The sequence below is a fragment of the Myxocyprinus asiaticus genome, chromosome 9, assembly GCF_019703515.2.
Source record: "Myxocyprinus asiaticus isolate MX2 ecotype Aquarium Trade chromosome 9, UBuf_Myxa_2, whole genome shotgun sequence".
Lineage (NCBI taxonomy): Eukaryota > Metazoa > Chordata > Actinopteri > Cypriniformes > Catostomidae > Myxocyprinus > Myxocyprinus asiaticus.
Genome location: NC_059352.1, coordinates 4,549,263 through 4,564,271, shown reverse-complemented (window position 1 = coordinate 4,564,271; position 15,009 = coordinate 4,549,263). Strand labels below are relative to the sequence as shown.

The following is a 15,009-nucleotide window of genomic DNA, read 5'->3' as shown; positions in this document are numbered from 1 at the left end:
ACTTTCTCTTGAGATTCAGTTCACGGACAAATCCTGACATTTTCCTTTAGAATTCGCTGGTATAATTTAAAATTAATTGTTCCATCAATGATGGCAGGCCATCCTGGCCCAGATGCAGCAAAACAGGCCCAAACCATGATACTGCCGCCACCATGTTTCACAGATGGGATAAGGTTCTTATGCTGGAATCGCTACTCATTTAAACCAAAAAGTTCAATTTTAGTCTCATCCGTTCACAAAGCATTTTTCCAGTAGCCTTCTGGCTTGTCCACGTGATCTTTAGCAAACTGCAGACAGGCAGCAATGTTCTTTTTGGAGAGCAGTGGCTTTCTCCTTGCAACCCTGCCATCCACACCATTGTTGTTCAGTGTTCTCCTGATGGTGGACTCATGAACATTAACACTAGCCAATATGAGAGAGGCCTTTAGTTACTTAGAAGTTACCCTGGGTTCCTTTGTGACCTCACGGACTATTACACACCTTGCTCTTAGAGTGATCTTTGTTGGTTGACCACTCCTGGGGAGGGTAACTATGGTCTTGAATTTCCTCCATTTGTACACAATCTGTCTGACTGTGGAATGGTGGAGTCCAAACTCTTTAGAGATAGTTTTGTAACCTTTTCCAGCCTGATGAGCATCAACAATTCTTTTTCTGAGGTCCTCAGAAATCTTCTTGCCATATTACACTTCCACAGACATGTATTGTGAAGAACAGACTTTGATATATCCCTGTTCTTTAAATAAAACAGGGTGCCCACTCACACCTGATTGTCATCCCATTGATTGAAAACACCTGACTCTATTTTCATCTTCAAATTAACTGCTACTCCTAGAGGTTCACATACTTTTGACACTCACAGATATGTAATTTTTGGATAATTTTCCTCAATAAATACATGACCAAGTATAATATTTTTGTCTCATTTGTTTAATTGGGTTCACTTTATCTAGTTTTAGGACTTGTGTGAAAATCTGTTAATGTTTTAGGACATATTTATGCAGAAATATAGAACATTCTAAAGGGTTCACAAACTTTCAAGCACCATTGTATTTATAAATCAGGTAATTCATTAATTTATAAATAAATACATACAATTATTGTGTTCATCATGGTAGTATTTGTTGTACTGCCTTTTATATATGCTTATTTGAATAATAATAAAAAAAACTCCAGTGGCCAAATGTTTTGAAAGTAATGCCACAATGCAAAAAAGTTATTTGTCCCCAAAATATATGCTTCATGCTAAGTATGTATTACTGAAATTTATTATTTTGGAAATGTACAACATTTTGTTCCTGGAGTCTTATTACTAAAGTGAGTTTATTTTTGAAATTAATAATATATATATATATATATATATATATATATATATACAATTTGCATACATTTGAGTGAATAAGATGCGATAAAATTTGCTCACCCAAAAGTTGCTGGTTCATAGGGATGGGCGATACCACTTATTTTCTTTTCAATCCGATAGCAATAATTTCAAGTCCAATATTGTCGATACCGATACCAATACCAATACTTCTATTAAATTGATTTTTTGCGATTTCTTGGGAAAAAATTGGTCATTTAAATATTATTTTTAGTCATAATTCAAGTCATTATTATTATTATTATTTTTATATTATAAATTATATATTATTATTATAGCCTAAACAGAAAATTATTTGACTTCTGTTTGGTTTACCCCTACAAAAATTAACCATGGTTTCACTACAATAACTATAGATTAACCATGGAATTTAGTTAAACCATAGGTACCACACAATTAACCATGGTTACAACTACAGTATTACTGTAGTAAAACCATAGTTTCAGCCTGTGTTCTTCAGGGGGCAGTAAGCAAAACTTCAGCTGTATAGGCAACATGCAGCTTATACAGAGAACAAACCAACCCTTCAGCAGACAGCACAACACGAGGACGCGTTCTTGCATTCAAAACAGCTTGATGGAGCGCAAATCTGACCTAAACAATCTCAAGACGTGTTTTTAAAGTACTAAACTAAGTTTAACTTAAAAGTTAAACTCAAAAGTTTGTAAAATTGTAAAGATTTAGCTGTTTCGGTAGGAAATTGGTACTTTAATTCACCAAAATGGCATTAAACTGATCACAAAGTATAGTCAGGACATTACTGATGTAAAAAACAGCAACACCACTATTTGAAAAAAGTCATTTTTGATCAAATCTAGACAGCAGCCATCACTCCAACACCTTATCCTTGAGTAATCATGCTAAATTGATGATTTGGTACTAGAAAATCACTTGCCATTATATCAAACACAGCTGAAAGCTATTTGGTTCATTAAATGAAGCTTAACATTGTCTTTGTGTTTGTTTTTGAGTTGCAACAGTATGCAATAGACTGGCATATCTTAAGGTCAATATTAGGCCAAAAATGGCACCCAAAAAAAAAAAAAAAAAACAGCTTTCTCTAGAAACTCATCAGTCAATCATTGTTTTGAGGAATGAAGACTATACAATGCTTGAAATTGCCAAAAAACTGAAGATTTCATACAAAGGTGTACACTACAGTCTTCAAATACAAAGGACAACTGACTCTAACAAGGACAGAAAGAGATGTGGAAGACCAGATGTACAACTAAACAAGAGGATAAGTACATCAGAGTCTCTAGTTTGAGAAATAGACGCCTCATATGTCCTCAGCTGACAGCTTCATTGAATTCTACCCGCTCAACACCAGTTTCATGTACAACAGTAAAGAGAAGACTCAGGGGTGCAGGACTTATGGGAAGAATTGCAAAGAAAAAGTCACTTTTGAAACAGAAAATCAAAAAGAAAAGGTTAGAGTGGGCAAAGAAACACAGACATTGGACAACAGATAATTGGAAAAGAGTGTTATGGATCTTAACCCCATTGAGCTTTTGTGGGATCAGCTAGACTGTAAGGTGCGTGAGAAGTGCCTGACAAGACAGCCACATCTATGGCAAGTGCTACAGGAAGTGTGGGGTGAAATGTCACCTGAGTATCTGGACAAACTGACAGCTAGAATAACAAGGATCTGCAAAGCTGTCACTGCTGCACGTGGAGGATTTTTTGATGAGAGCTCTTTGAAGTGGTTTATTTTTTTTTTCAAATTGTAATAGTAATTTTTCACGTTATTAATGTCGTGACTATACATTGAATGCCACTTTGGTGAATAAAAGTAACAATTTCTTTCCATAAGAGCAAAATCTGTACATTGTTCCAAACTTTTGGCCACCAGTGTATATATATGATTAAAAAAAGTAAGAATTCACATTGGGCCCCCATATGCTCAGAAACAGCCCTGGTATGTCATGTAACCAATGGCGTCAGGCCAAGTTAGAATACGCAGAAGTGCAAATGAGATGCAATGGAGGTATAAATTTCTACCAATTTTTAATAAAAAAAAATAATTTAAAAAAAAATAAAAAAACATTAATTTTGGTTGGTTTCACACATAGCAATCAGAAGACTTTAAATATAGCACAAGAGTTGAATTACTTTTTACCTCTTGGGGCTTGGCAGCAAAAGTCTGCTTTCATTGTATGGGAAAAGAGAAGCTTGTACATCCTGCAAGATTTCTTCTTTTGTGTTCCACGAAAGAACATTTTAACTGTTTGGAATGACATGAGTAAACAGCTAAATGAATGATTTTTCCTCAATTCATTTTATGAGTGAACTGTTTGCTCAGTGTAGTTTAACACTTTAGTTCAGTGACAATACTGTGCTTAGCCTTAGTGGCAGACTGGCAGTCATTTGAAACTTTACATTTGCCTTTGGGAATTAAGCTCTTTTCTTCTTTTGAAGGATCTGGACATGAGCCAAAGACAAGTCACTTGCACTTTTGCCTTTGGGGGAAAATAAAAACAGTCATTTGCGGTTTGCTGGTGTTGTTCTGGAAGCAAGCCAGATTAGAACCTTGGAGCTTTACACCTTTTAATTTTCTGTGACACATACCCCTTTATCTTTCTAAATGAAGACACACTGCATGCGAATGACAGGTGAATTGTGTCAACTTTTGAACAGGTGCATTCAGAATGAATTTATATCAGGCATATAAAGTTGACGCATTGCTCTTCTGCATACAGAACTGAAATACTCACCTTTTCGAATATATTTATTTTGTTTTGCTGTTGGAAATGAAACAAATAGCAAACTGCATTCAGAAATACTCTACCAGTCAAAAGTTTGAATGCAAAGACTCTTTATTATTACTATTTTGTTTAGCATAACAATAAAGTCAATAAAATTACGAAATAGCGCAAATGGAGGGATTTTAATGAAAAAATGTCCAAAAATGTCTTACATTTGAGCAAAGTTGCCACTTTTTGTCTAAATTCCAGTTTTGCACACTCATGAGGTGTATGCTGGATACTTGTTGACTGCTTTATCCGTTCCAATTTAAAACAAAAATATAAAGACTAAAATTTTTGTTATAAGTAGACAAATTATATGTCTACAAAACTCATTTCAACTATTCAAGTACAAGCCTTTAGATAAAAAGGTTTTTAATATGGTAAGAAACATCTATTTAGTCAAATATGTCTTTCGTTAATAGACATCAAATACATTTATGGTCTAATCTCAGGTTGTATTCTGCCCTTGAAAGTATGTCGATATCAATATACAAGGTTTGCGCAGACTTACCTGTCCAGGTAAAGACGGTGTTGCAGGTGCGAGAGGAAAGGGCTCTCCTGTTTCCTGTCGTTTTAGATGTGCAGGTCTGCAGGTTCAGGGACTAATTCTAGGCCTCTTATTTCTCCTACACACTCAGCACGCTTTAGAAAGCAGTTGTGGTGTGCCACATTACTAACCTCAGTGACTAATATGCCTTCCTTGGCCTGTATGTGTGTGTATGTGTATGTACGTACCTGATGTGGGTGTGTGCAAGACTTGAAGTTAGTGAAGGAATGCCTGCTTCACTGACTTTAGGTCTCACATTTATACACAGGCCTTATTAAGCTGTGTAAACATTGTCTCAGTGCCCCATTCCCAGCCTAAAGGCGTTTGACATGTCAGTCTATTGTTGTGGACCACTAACCCCCCCTTTATCCAAAAGAGGAAAAAGAACAATTTCCAGAAGAATTGACTGTTCAAATATCTGAGATCGTGTTTTTAATCTCAAATGAAAGCAATGGAAAAAATGTGCATGATCAATAGTTTGAAGGGGGACTTCCTCGCCTATGGTTTTGACTTCAAAGTTGTTACAGAGCATGTTTACATGCTCACCGATACGCTGATGGCTACAAAAATTTGGTTGTTCAAAAAACCAAACAATGTTTGAGAAGATGCATTTACATGAGATTTAAAATCATCAGATTATTCTCTGCTTTTGATGTCACACTGTAAAGAGGCATGTGCACAACACTTGAGTACTGTGGATAAACCGGTAGGCAAGGCAAAAACAGGGTAACAGACAAAAATCTATGTGTCGTTCGGTTTTTGCTTAAACCATTTATGACATTAAAATTGTATGCATTCATATATTCACAAGATGCACTTAAAAGATACCCTTGTAATTTAAATGAGTAAATATAATTAGTAATTTACTGAACTAGCATGATTCAAATAAATAGCTAAAAGTTTTTGAAATCTGTTGTTTTTGTTTTCCAAAATGTTTAAAATAAAAGACAACATCCACAAAGAAGCTTCAGTGCAAAAAAATTAATTAATTAAATAAATAAATGATAAAGTCCAAAAAAAAATCAGGTGCGTAAGATCAGAAAATATGATGGAGGTTGCACACTACGTGATGGGAAATAATCCTACAAGTGAACAACACACTGCAAAGTACAAAAAAGTATGTGTGTGTGTGTATGTAAAGTATATATACTGTATATATGTATTAGGGATGTCCATCCATTAAAATTTGTATTACATGGTATGCCAATTAATTAATCGAATTAATCGCATACATAAATATTTGCTGAGAAAGCCCCTCAAGTAACAATAATTCAATATATAATGATAATTATAATAATGATAAATAGTTATCATTAATAGTAATATATATATTAAATATATATATAAAATACAAAATAATAATACAAATAATTAAAATGCATTACAGTATTTTGGCACCGAAGTAAAGCATTAGAAAAGACAATACAAAAATTGGCTGCTGAATGCAATATATTGTTTATTTCCATATTATTGAACATAAGCCAATCATTGGTCTACTGTCTATAGCAGGGGTTGGCAACCTTTTTGACATGGAGTGCCATTTTTATCTCCTGGTCAGTGGCTGTGCCAACATACAAATGTATGTGATTTTCCAAAGTATGAGTCCACTTGTGAAAATGTTTCTATTTTGCATTTTTCTAATTTAATCATTTATTTTTAATTACAAAATATATTATCAACATAACGTGCAAGCCATTCGCGCATCACAAGCCGATTAAGTATTTAGCCCATTTCGGTGAATTGCACCTCCAAAATCCTAAAACTTTATTTCCAGGTTTAATTTATACTTTGAATAGACTCAGATTTTTGAACCCACGATGTGGGTTTATGTTTTCTCTTTTAATAGTTTAATGTAATTTTGAGTGTGACCATGGTTTAAGGAGGGTGTACCTGTATGCTGGGTTGGAAATCTCAAGGATTAATAGTGGTGTTTTCCTTATAACATCACGTGTTGTTCTGAAAGCAAAAAGAAACAAATGAAATGCATAATGTAGGCTGTCATCCACGCAGCCTGACCGAAGCAAAATGGGCGTTTACTCGCACGACTAACCGAAAGTGAAGCGCTGCCGGCTCGTGATGCGCAAATGGCTTGCACGCGCTGCGTGAGTCTGTTGGGTATACTGCAGTCTTGTCACATTTAACTTTTTGTTTAGCCTCCCATTCAGCTCATGAAAACACGCTGCGTGATCATGAGGAAGGATTACATCAAGATGTAGATTGGGATGCAGGTGCGGAATTTATATAAATAAAATAGTCTACTCCTCTCTCACCGTTGCTGGCGTGCCAGTGATTACACCTAGGTTGCCGACCCCTGGTCTATAGCAATCCATTTTGCAACTGAATTTGTCAGTCAGTCCGAGATTTATTATAAGTGCTTGTTTAAGGATGCGTCAGCGTACACCTGCATCAGACGGACGCTTTTGGAGCCGTTTTTAGGTCGTTGTGTCAAGATAAACGGAGTTTGAAACTTATAAAAACACATCTTGAGATCCCTGCCTTCAGATTTGTGCTTCATCAAGCTGTGTTTGAACATGTTCTCATCTTGTGTTGTCTGCTCTCGGTGAGTGCGGTTTGTTCTCTGTCTGTGTAAACTGCGCATTACCTATACAGCTGAAGTTTCATTTACTGCCCCCTGGAGGGGACATGAGTAATTGCGTACATTTTTTAACACGTTAAATCGACAGCCCTAATATACACTACCATTTAAATGTTTGGGGTCACTTGCCTGAAATTTTTCATGATCTTAAAAATCTTTTGATCTGAAGGCGTATGCTTAAATGTTTGAAATTAGTTTTGTGGACAAAAATATAATTGTGCCACCAAATTAACTTATTTAATTACAAAACTAAAATTTTATTTAAAAAAAAAAAAGGTTTTTGAAATGGCTGACTTGGAACGAATAATAAAGAAAAGCAGCCAATAAGTGCTCAACATAGATGGGAACTCCTTCAATACTGTTTAAAAAGCATCCCAGGGTGATACCTCAAGAAGTTGGTTGAGAAAATGTCAAGAGTACATGTCTGCAAATTCTAGGCAAAGGGTGACTACTCTGAAGATGCTAAAATATAACACAGTTTTGATTTATTTTGGATTTTGTTTAGTCACAACATAATTCCCATAGTTCCATTTATGATATTCCATAGTTTTGATGACTTTACTATTATTCTAAAATGTGAAAATAAATACATAAATAAAGAATGAGTAAGTGACCCTAAACCTTTGAACGGTAGTGTATATACAATAAAGTGCTGGGTAGTAACAGATTTCATGTAATCTGGATTATGTAATCATATTACGAAAATCAAGTACTTGTAATTGGATTAAATTACATTTTAAAATACTTGTAAAAATACAGTTACAGCTTTGGAATAAGTGATGGACTATCAGTAAGCACTAAGGGTAAAAAGTGTTTCAGTGTTTTGAGATGAAAACTTTGACTTAGCAGCATCATTGCTATTGATTTTATGATCATTCATTTTCGTTCATTGCATGTTCATATTATGTTCATTAATGTGCGTAATGTTGAAATTGTTTTATGCATTTAAAATAAACTTGATCTCTCAGTGTAATGTTTAATACACTTAAACAATTTTTTTTTTTTTGTGAGGCTCTTTTTGTTAGCAATAAAGAATGGAATACATTTTCCTTCCTCTTTGTATTTTTATGCTAAATTGGTACAGGATTTTCCTATTTAAAAGCAAGTGACATCAAATAAAAGAGTTAGGTTGGAAGTAATCCAAAAGTAATCCAAAAGTAATCAGATTAGATTACCCAAAATGTAATCTGCAAGATTATGTTACTGATTGCACTTTTTGTCATGTAATTTGTAATCAGTACCCGATTACAATTCAGAAGTAATCTGCCCAGCACTGTATATATACAATATATATATACAATATATATATCAATTTTTAATTCAAGAAATAAGTTGTTTTTATATAGTCCTTAACCTCATTAATATGCACATGTTCAGTACCAATGTCTCGCTGTGTTCAAAGGCATTTCTGCATGTAACAAATCATTATGTAGAACATAAAGTTCATTTCTAGATATTTAAGTGCATTTGAGTGTGTGGATTGTGCCTGCGTCAATGTGCTGTAATTTGTCTACAAGCACTCACTGTGATGTAGTGTTTGCACAGTTAAACAGACACACCAATGCAAACCTCACACACACATTTAATACAGACTTTATTGAAAATAGAAAGTAAAAAGGGCAAGTAAATAGATTGTACATCAGCCTGTTATTTTAAGCTATTCCATACAAAAATTAAAAGCTTAAAACTCTCAATGTTGATATCTTGTTTGATTGCAAAATTTTACAAATTTATGCACTTTGCCAATGGAACAATGTGCCTACATAATTGTATATGTCAGACACTTTCTCTGAAAACTTCTGCAATGTTGCTTCTCATGTAGATTTTATTTTGATTCTGAAGTCTGTTTAGATATAGAAATTTTACTGGAAAACAAGACAGAGATAAAAAAAGAAAAAAAAAGAAGAAAAAAAATTGTAGTGTATCTTTCTGTATAGGAACTATATTTTGCTAGCTATATTGTTAGTTCAAATGCTCCACGATATCATTCTGGAATATTTCTTGTAATAGTGTAATATTATTTTGAATGGTTTTCCAGACTACAAAGAGATGTACTGTTAAGATCAGAATTAGGAAATGTGATAGAAAACCAAACAAAGGTTTACTTTACGCTCCTTCACTCCTAAATTTTTGTTTGTCTAGCACACTTCCCAGAGGGGGTTAATTTGCATGGCAGTTAGAAAGACCGCAGGTTTAAGATGTGCTCTTTAAACCGTATTACTTTGAAACAACATTCTCATGCACTAGAAAACCATTTCTGAACAGAAAGGTTACCGCCACCGCCAAAGGTGCCTGTTTAAGGTGAAGTTCAGTTAGACCATTTATCAGAATGAGAGCAGATCTCAGTTGATGCTGTCAGTGGTTCATTGTGACTTTATGCACATGAAATCATTGGAGTTTAAGTTGGGTTCAGTCCATAATCCATCAGATTTCCCAATGATGAATGTTGAAAACAAGGGGGAATAGTGCCTTTTGGGCATAACATTTCCCCAAAGTACCTCCATTACAAGTTCTCGATTAGCAAAAACAAGCATTTGCGAGTACACAGGTGGATGTAACCACATATCCACAAACCAACCATTGAAAATATATAACAGTATACCACTAATCTGAATTTTGGTGGAGGATAAGTGCATGTACATATAATTTGTACTCTAAAATAATGCATCTCAAACCTAGTTTTACATTTAACCATTTGGCACATGTTTTTATCCAAAGCAACATTCAGAAACTTCAAGCTATAATTTCTTTATTTTATTTTATTTATCAGTAGCCTACCTTTATTTCTTGGAAATCAAGCCCATGATGTTGATGTTGTCAGCACCATGCGCTACCAGATGAGCTACAGGAACACAAGAAAGGTGTAAGAGAGCACTGTGCATGTCCTTTTCTTGCTTATGTTCTAAGAACAAAACATTTCATGGATGAATAATATTCATAAAAGTATACTGTTTCGTTGGATTTCTAATAAGGATAAAATAATCTATCATGCTGTTGATTTCAGGGTATATGGTTTGTTTGGATTTTTGCCAATGGAATTATGATTACTATCTCAGAGAAGTCCCCCACACAAAATAATTCATGATAATGATGCTAGCGCATTACCAAACACATTTTGCACATGTTTGTTCTAAGTAGTCAAATTAAATTAATCTTAATAGTGGATTGAAATAGCAAAACATTTTCTGTAAATTGCATTTGTGAAAAATACAAGTACTTAAATGTTACTAACTTGTATAAAACCATACATCTTTCATCAGTTTAAGTTCAGTAGGACTAAATATAGTACTAACATTTGAACAACTCTATAATGTTGCCTCCAAAGTACAAGGTTAAGCAAAACCAAAAACTTGTTGCTACAGATATATCAGTGAGTCATACGAGATCATCTAAGGTGAAGCAACATGGCTTCACGTAATAAATTAACCACAGCAGTGTACAATTAGGAGTGATTAAATGGTTGAGGAGAAATTCTCTCTATATATTATGAGACATTGAGATAACAGTGCTGTAACAGGAATATTAGGAATATGAGTATTAGATGTAGAGAAATACACTGCCTGGCCAAAAAAAAAAAGCTGCATAATATAATATTTCATTGGACCGCCTTTGATTACGGCATGCATTCGTCGTGGCATTGTTTAGACAACCTTATGCAACGTCACAACATTTATTTCATTAATGCATTAATTTTTGACTGAGATCTTGTATTGATGACGGGAGAGTCAAACCACTCTGTAAAGTCTTCTCCAGCACATCCCACAAGACTTTCAATGGGGTTAAGGTCAGGACTCTGTGGTGGCCAATTCATGTGTGAAAATAATTCCTCATGTTCCCTGAACCACTCTTTCACAATTTGAGCCTGATGAATCTTAGCATTGTCTTCCTGGAATATGTCCGTGCCATCAGGGAAGAAAAACTCCATTGATGGGTTAACCTGGTCATTCAGTACATTCAGGTAGTCAGCTGACTTCATTTTATTGCCGTATAACGTTGCTGAGCCTAGACCTGACCAACTGAAGCAACTCCAGATCATAACACTGCCTCCAGAGGCTTGTTCAGTGGGCACTATGCATGACGGGTGCATCGCTTCATGTGCTTCCCTTCTTACCCTGATGCACCCTTCGCTTTGGACCCAGACCACATGATCTTTGTCCATTGCTTCACAATTTGAGTGAAGCTAGGGCCAGGGACAGATTGAGGCCAGGGAAACACCTTGAACTCTTCATCATGTTCCTCAAACTATTCCTGAACAATGTGTGCAGTGTGGCAGGGCGTATTATCCTGCTGAAAGAAGCAACTGCCATCATGGAATACCATTGCCATGAAGGGGTGTACCTGGTCTGCAACGATGTTTAAGTAGGTGGCACGTGTCAAATTGGCGTCCGCATGAATGGCTTCCGAGGATTTCGAGCAGAACATTTCCCAGAGCATCACACTCCCTCCAACGGCTTGTCGTCTTCCCACAGTGCATCCTGGTGCATCACTTTCCCAGGTAAATGGCGCACACATACATGGCTGCCCATGTGAAGCAAAAAAAAAAAACAGACCAGGTTCAGTTCCGACGCTCACGTGCCCATTGTAGGCACTTTCAGCTCTCATGTAGCTATTCAAGGTGCAAGGAAACTATTTCAAAACCTTTTACTTGTTGGTTACACCATATAACATTTTTAAAGTCATTAAATCTTTGTTGCTGTTTTTTTTGTAGAAACTGCTATAAATATTTTTCAGAAATTCGTAAAAGCTTAAAGATTACATGTCACGAGTCTAAAACTTTTTTTTATTTGCCAATGACCCACATACGATTAACATTTCCACTAAACTATTTTAATTCTTCATATTAGCTACATAAGGAATGCTTCAATAACCACAAAAAAACAAAACAAAAAAACTGTTAGATTACAAGATAGTCTGCATGCTTTTTTCAAATGGCGCCAAATAGACGCTCGTGAACAGAAGTCACGTTTGCCTGAGGAGGTAACCATAGCAGTAGCCGTAACAGTAGACCGCTCGAGTGCCTACCATTATGGATCAGTATTGGACAGCATCAACAAAACTTAAATACTGTTATTATTTATTACAAGCATGTAAAAAAAAAAAACTATTGAAAAAGTCTAGTAGAAAGTACACATTTAGCTAACAGTTTAGCTTAATATGGATGCCAAAAAAGCGGGACGCAGCAGGACGTTTACCCTCAAACATGCACGACAAAATTAGTTAGCATACCAACACACTATTACACCCAACTGTGTCAATACAGATTCTAAATTTGTGTGTTTACCCCCACACAAGGGAATCACCATGAAAATGCCTTCATGAAATATACACAATGCAGGTTAGAAGGAAATTGTCATCTTGTGAAATACACTAATGTAAATGGCCTGCAGGAGTTTGACACTTCCTTGTTTGCTGTTGACCTGGTCCTAGAGGCTACATTTACTCTGGCAAATTTTATTTTAGAAAAAAAAAAAAAAATGTTAATCTAAGAAACAAATGAAACAAAAAATAATTTAATTGATGAAACTCCAGCACGCCTTGTGACAATCAGTAAGGAAATTCTAAAGCCTAAAAGCCTAAAAAGGATATTCTCAAAATTCAATGGCTGTAGTTCATCACTCCATTGTATTACCGGCATAATTGTGATCTCTTTTGCAAGTAGACAATTGTAAGTTTGTTGTCCAAAAGTCAGAATTAATCAAATTGTTAAAAAGCTCAAATTTATAGTTAAGTGATCAGGAATTGTTTTCAAAACATCTCTTTATGAAAACATATATGATGCTGACCTGGTAGATGCACAGATACACAATAGAGCTATAGCCACAAGTCTAATAATGTTCTATTTCAAATTTAATGAAGATAACTTAAAAACTCAAAATTTTATGAAATATTTTCCAAGACCCTGTCATGCAATTATGGATGCCTACAGCATTATCCATTAGCATTAGTGCCATGAATGCAAAATGGTAAACACAAGGGCGTAGATTCAAGACTAGCAAGTACACCCCCCACCCCAATTTCAAACCAAATCTAGACCCTTGGGTAAACATGACAATGTACACATTATCTAATGCATATATCTTACTTCCAATCATAACTGAGTTGTTCTAACAGTTTTTTATTGATCGCATGTGGATTCCATTTATAGAATGAGGCAGAAAGACGATTATTTATAGAATATCCAGTGTGCAGCAGAAGCAAGTGCACAGCATATTTTGATCCAGGTCCATTATGTAGACAATAAACATATAAAAATACCAGAGACCACATGGACATTATAGACAAACCATATATTTATAGTTTATATACTTACGGTTACATCATTCGTAATTCTTCATGTAACAGCGCAGTTATTGCTAAGCTCTTTTGGAGCAATTTTCATTTCCACGGTCAAAGTCGCTTCTCTGATTGGTGGATCTCTCTTCAGGATTATGGGTAGTGTAGTTCTTCAACAATTCAACATGATTTTTAAAAATGTTAAAACTTGTGGCTTCTACAAGAAACATAGACTATCGCTTATAGATAAAGGGTGACATTTTCTTGATGTTAAAACACCTGCTACTATCCCAGTTTAATGTGCAGAGACAACTACATTAAAAACATTAAGCAATTCCATTTGTTGCCATTAGTGATGCAGAAATTACACACTTTACCTTTAATAAGGGGGATCATTGGAGGTCTGTATTCATTCATTAAAAATCAATTTCTCTACGGAGAAAATTGTGATTGAACTCTATTGTTGAGAGTTTAAGCATCGGAATGAGAAATTCTCAACGCTCAGTTTAGCTCAAATCAGTGTGTTCATAACCTCACCCTGATGCCACAGAATTTGCCTGCCACTCACAAGTGGCTGTGGGTCTCGGGGAAGAGCAGCTGTCAAACCAAGAGGAAATGGTTTGCATTTGTTTAAGGGCCTTCGATGATCATACGTGTTTGTCAGGTGGGTAATATTGCGATAGTGCCAAGGCAAGTTGCACAAGACAAGATGTGAGCAAATATTTGCCTAGATATGGTCTCCTCATAAAGATCAACATATACCAGCCTGGGTAATTCGTTTTAAGAGGGTTATGTTCTGAAGGGCTATAGCACATCAGGGTTGCCATGTATTGTACTGGAATTCAGATTATGATAAGGACACAATTACATGGTTTTGACCATAAAAAGCACACAAAAGCTGTCTAGTCTTGACAAGTACAATTCTGGGTAATATTTTACTACAAATCTAAAGAATTCAAAAAAGAAATTAAATTGTATTTTGCATAAAGACAATAAATATAAAAATCTAATTCTTATTATTGTAATGCTTCCGAAAGCCACTTTTGAGTTTGTTTGTAATTCTCACTTTTCTAAATGATGATTTTTATCACGGTAATAAAATACCAATTTTAATCTGCATAAATGAAAGATATATTATACATTTTGTACAATTTATATTTATTTTCCCATTACAGTATTGAAAATGGGAGTATGGAATGCCAAATTACTAAAAATTCAAACTTTAAATAAATATTTAATTTTTAAAATATATTTCATATATATACTGAAATGTATTCCACTACAGATTACAGAATTCATGCTGTAAAATGTAATTTGTAACATATTCCGTTAGATTACTCAAGGTCAGTAATGTAATCTAAATACTTTGGATTACTTCTTCAGCACTGGTAGATTTTTTCACTTGTTTTGACTATTAAAAACTCTGCCAGTACAGTAAGACAAAATACACAGCCATTAATGTCTAAAC

General features: G+C 34.9%; 1 protein-coding gene across 2 annotated transcripts in view; it reads right to left on the bottom strand.

Moving 5' to 3' along the window:
• The window catches only part of LOC127446299 (SAM pointed domain-containing Ets transcription factor-like), a 34,514-nt gene that overhangs the window by 16,471 nt on the left and 3,034 nt on the right, over window positions 1-15,009 (bottom strand). Inside the window, exons 2-3 of one of the 2 annotated variants that reach the window (XM_051707106.1) lie at window positions 10,047-10,110; window positions 6,563-6,628 (exon numbers count right to left, since the gene is read on the bottom strand). The gene's annotated coding sequence lies outside the window, so the exon portion shown is untranslated. Of the gene's footprint in view, window positions 1-4,636; window positions 4,825-6,562; window positions 6,629-10,046; window positions 10,111-15,009 lie in introns of those variants that run through there. The other variant, XM_051707105.1, reaches the window with a different exon arrangement.